Source organism: Sus scrofa, chromosome 14 (assembly GCF_000003025.6).
Source record: "Sus scrofa isolate TJ Tabasco breed Duroc chromosome 14, Sscrofa11.1, whole genome shotgun sequence".
Lineage (NCBI taxonomy): Eukaryota > Metazoa > Chordata > Mammalia > Artiodactyla > Suidae > Sus > Sus scrofa.
The window spans coordinates 57,871,144-57,875,968 of record NC_010456.5 but is presented as its reverse complement, the minus strand read 5'-3'; the positions used below and the strand labels follow the sequence as shown (position 1 = coordinate 57,875,968).

Below are 4,825 nucleotides of genomic sequence, written 5' to 3'. Positions count from 1 at the left end.
CAAGGCAGGCCCCTTGATGTGTCCACATTCATCTAGTAAAGAACTTGTTCCGGAGTTCCTGTTGTGGCTCAGCTGGTAATGAATCCGATTAGGATCATTGAGGATGGGGGTTCTATCCCTGGCCTCGATCAGTGGGTTAAAGGATCCAACATTGCCATGAGCTGTGGTGTAGGTCTCAGATGTGGCTTGGATCCCTTGTTGCTGTGGCTGTGGTGTAGGCTGGCAGCTGAAGCTCCAATTCGACCCTTAGCCTTGGAACTTCCATATGCCTCAAGTGCAAGCCTAAAAAGACCAAAAGAAGAACTTGTTCAGATGGTGTGGGTTAGGGGGTGTGCTGCTTCTGCAGGTTCAGGAGGATATATGTTTGGGAAAGTGAAACCAGGGGACAGAGAGAGTCTCACCATCTCATAGCTTATGGCCTCATGTGAGTTACACCCTCTGTCGGATGATGGGCCTGGCAGGGTGGGAGGGGTTCCTAGGGCGGTTTAGAGTGGGGTTTCAAGGCTGCCCCTGGATTTCATTTACCTCAGGTACGGCGCTCAGCCAATGTCTGCCCAGTGGCTGGGGCTCAACAATGCTGTGGGGCTGGACAGCTGCCCGACTGGGTGAGCAAGGAGGGAGCCTGGGGGACTTGTGCTAGTTTGCTCAGTGGTGGGTTAGCCCAAGTCCTCCTGCTGTTGGGGCATCCTGCCGGACAAGGCAAAACATGCCCTCAAGGAAAAGATCCTAGCCTGTTTCTCTCCTGTGGACTCCTACCTGCATCTCGAGCTTCATCCTCCTTGTCAGCTTGAGACAGGCCAGTACCTGGAACCTGGGACCTGGGACCCTTTGCTGCAGTGCTTGCACCTGGACAGACAACTCCTAGAGCAACAAAATACAAAGAAACTGTATGGGACTAAAAATAAATGTGTGCATGCACAGTTGGGGCAAATTAGGGGCATGAAGATACCAAAAAAAAAGGAGTTCCCATCATGGCTCAGTGGTTAACGAATCTGATTAGCACCCATGAGGACGTAGGTTCGATCCCTGGCTCACTTGGTTAAGGATCTGGTGTTGCCGTGAGCTGTGGTGTAGGTCGCAGACACTGCTCGGATCCTGCATTGCTGTGGCGTAGGCCAGCAGCCGCAACTCCATCTTGACCTCTAGCCTGGGAGCCTTCATATGGCACAGCTGCGGCCCTATAAAGCAAAAAAAGAAAAACAAAAAGCAAAAAAACCAATAGCCACATCTGAAGAGCAAAGCTAGGTGTTAGGAGAAAATCACGGTACTATGCATACCTCCCTGCACGCAGAACCACCAAAGGGGTGGGCAGATCACCTATGCTATCGCTCTGACCAGACCCCTGGACCTGCCCCTACCCTCACCCTATGTAAGGAACCAGCTTGCCCCCTCTCAGTGAGCAAGCAAGGGAAACTGTTGCTTGTTTTTCTCCCCCCACTGCAGCAGGGGCCCCAATAAAGCTTTGCCTAAATTTCTTGCCTGGCCTCTTATTAATTTCTATGATTAAAGAAGCCAAGAACTCTGTTGGGTAGCAAGTTCACCTTTTTCAGTGATTCCTCCTGGTAGAAAAGACCACTTCTGTCCTTTCTGTGGATTCAAGCTTCCACCAGCTGGTGAGCAGAGTGGGTCCAGGCTTCCTCCCATCCCAGCGGGCTGTGTCTCTGCCTGTCTTTCTTGCTGGAGCATCTCCTCTAAGACTACAACAAAGTCACCTTCCCCAGCAGTCCCTTCACCCCAGCTCCGCCATGAACACTTTTGTATATCTTCTTCCAGAGGCAAACACTTTAACATAACTGCAATATGGTACATAGCTGTTTGTACCAAGCTGTTAGGTTTTTGTAGGTTATAACTGCTCCAAGGTTAGAATGTCATATAGTTAGTTCTGTTACTGAATTGGGTCCTGCCACTCACCACTCAAAAATCAATACAAGACTGAAAGAGCTGGGGGAGGGGGAGTCGTAGAAAGGAAAGAAAAGTTGCTTTTAATCAGGATGCCGCAGTCTGATTAAAAGCCATCTCCAAAGGTTCTGCTCTGTCATGGAAACTTTTAAAGGGGAAAAGGGAAGTGATCTCAGTTCTTCATTTAGATTGGGGGTCATTGCCCCAGAGTCATTGCCATCCCCCAACTTCTCGTGATTTTTCTTTAGATGCTATATTATTTATACAGTTTGTTTGTGAGATTACTGAAGGGAAAGCTGGGCAAGAGATCTGGTCACCTATTCGTTACTTATTTTTCATGTCTTCTTTGATCTACAGAAAGGATCGCCAGATTAGGCAAGGTATTGTGTGTTCAAAAGATTTGAAAGGTGTTCTTGGGCCAGAGATGAGTAGAGCATGGAGGTGCCTGGGTTAAGGTTAGTGACAAGAAAAAGGGAGACACACACCTCAGCCCCCACCACCACCACCACCCTGCTGCCAGAGAGGGCAGTTTCCTGCAGTTTTCACTTCCCCCATGCAACCATTTTAATTCTTTGGCTGTCTTTATACTGCCATTTCTTAATATTTTAATAGCTCAGAAATGATTGCCATTTGCAATTTTAAAAATCAAGCATTCACTATCAGCCTTCCCACACCACTCCCACCTTTTCCCTCCCACGCTCATATTCCCTTCCACTCCATTTAGTTACATAATAATTTTTAGGTTTAGCATTTTCATTAGGACCCTGCAAATAGCAGCTTAGCTATTTATTGAACTCTGATTACATTTCCTTTTTGAACAAATTATGTTTTCCCTGGAGTTAGTAAATGATTGCTGAAGGTACACCTGCCTCAACACTATAACAGAGGTCATCTCATCTGTTTCATTCTTTCTCGTGGAGACCCTCCTCCTGGACCCCCCTGCCCTCCTGCTGAGTCTCATGGCTCCTCTTCAGCATTTCCTAGGAGTCACTTCCCATCTCTCTTGTTGGATCCCTGGTTTATGCACCCAGTGTCTTTCTCTTTCTAGATTTATTCCTTGGTTTTCAGAGAGTACATTCATCACTTTGTAAAAAAGCATGCTTGAGAAAGGGTTTAGTTTTTTGTTTTTGTCTTGTCTTTGTTTTTTGAGATCTTGTGTGTCTAAAAATGTCTTGACTGCTGCAGCTAGACCTCAGGGTCCATTCTATCATGGAGACGCTCCACCCACACTGGACTGCCTCGGATTTGTGGGACAATGAGCTGGACTCAGAGGAGGCTCATCAAACTGGAGGATCCCTGAGAGGCGCTGAACATGGGGAAAGGGCCCCATGGCTTGTGCAGTGGCCTTACTGGTGGGAAAGAAGGTATGAGGGGAAACTACTCAGATGAAGACAGGAGTTGTGGAGGACATAAGGAAACTGAAAGGCTAGGGCCCAGAAGAGATCAGTGAAGAGGAAGACCCCCATCTGAGCCTGGTGTTGGGCACAGAAAGCAACCAAAGGCATGAGCCCACACATGTGATGAAGAATGGTGAGACAGAGCCAAAGAAGAAGAAGGGGATCCAGGAACACAGAAGCAGAAAGTCAGGCCAAAGAATGCAGACAACTGTCTTTATGAACTGGCAGAAAACATCCATGCATCCTCAGCAAAGAGGACTGTAGTGATATCTCCCAAATAGATGCTGCTCGGCATCCCCAAGGTGCTCCACATGATGCTAAAATAAAAAATCTATCCACAGAGGATGCTGAGGCACATCTGCTGACAGAGCAGCAGAACAAGAAAGACAGTGAGACATCCTCGTTCACCAGTTCGTATGAATTATGAGCAGCAAAACAATCTTACCACTAGGTGCTCAGGTTCCCAGATGGAGAACAAAGAAGAGCCAATGCCCCACCTTTGAGAATGGGTTTCCCCACCCCCAAACACAAGAGTTGTGCTAAGGACAAGTCCACCAACTTCTATCATTATGAGAAGTTCTGAGGGTGGCTGAAGGGAAGGACAGGGTGGGATGTGAACAGCACCTTCCTTCAAACCTCCTCATAAGAAAAGACTTCCTGAACATAGACTTGATTATTTGCTGGCAGACAGCTCCAAAACCGGATTCTACTAGTCCTGTTATTTACCTGCTGCATTTCTCAAGCGCTAACTTTGGAAACTTTTGAAATGAAACAATATGCAGTTTTCCTATTTAAAAGCAAAGTCTTTTCTTGTGAACATTATTAAATCTTATTTGTTTTTTTTTAAGTGCTTATTCTGCATACTTATTTGATAGTTTTGCTGGGTATGGAATCCTACATTGAAAATTATTTTCTCTCCAACTTTTGAAGGCACCACTCCTGTATGGATGGGAGAAGTTGGATACTATTTACCTTTGAAAGATTTTAGGATGTATTCTTTGCTCCAGTATTCTGAAATTTGTCTGTGATGTGCCTTGGTGAAGTAGTTTTTGTTTTGTTTTGTTTTGTTGTTTTTTACCCACTTAACTGGGCATTAGGAGGCTATGCTAATTTCAAAAGTTCTAGGAAGTTTTATTGAAATATTTTGCATAATTTTCTCCTCTATCTTTTCTCTGTAACCCTTTCCCCACCCCCCACCTCCCAGGAACTTCTTAGTACTTGGATGTGGATCTCAAGATTAATCCTTTACCTTTCTTAGCTTTTCCTATTTTTGAAATTTCTATGCAACTTTATTCTCTATGTCAGATTAAACCAAATCAGTTAAAGAATTTGAATGTTTTTTTAATTAAAGTGTAGCATACAACTGTAAGTATATACCTTGATGAGTTACCTCCAAGTGATCAAATCTCATCTCCATCACCCATATCAAGAAATAAAACCACATCCCTACCCAGGAAGTCTCCACGAGTCCCCATCTCCCAAGCACTTCTCTTCCCTCCCCTCCGAAGTTAGCAAAAATACTGACTACT

General features: G+C 45.5%; 1 pseudogene; it reads left to right on the top strand.

Moving 5' to 3' along the window:
- LOC110256720 lies at nucleotides 1,135–4,143 on the top strand (annotated as a pseudogene).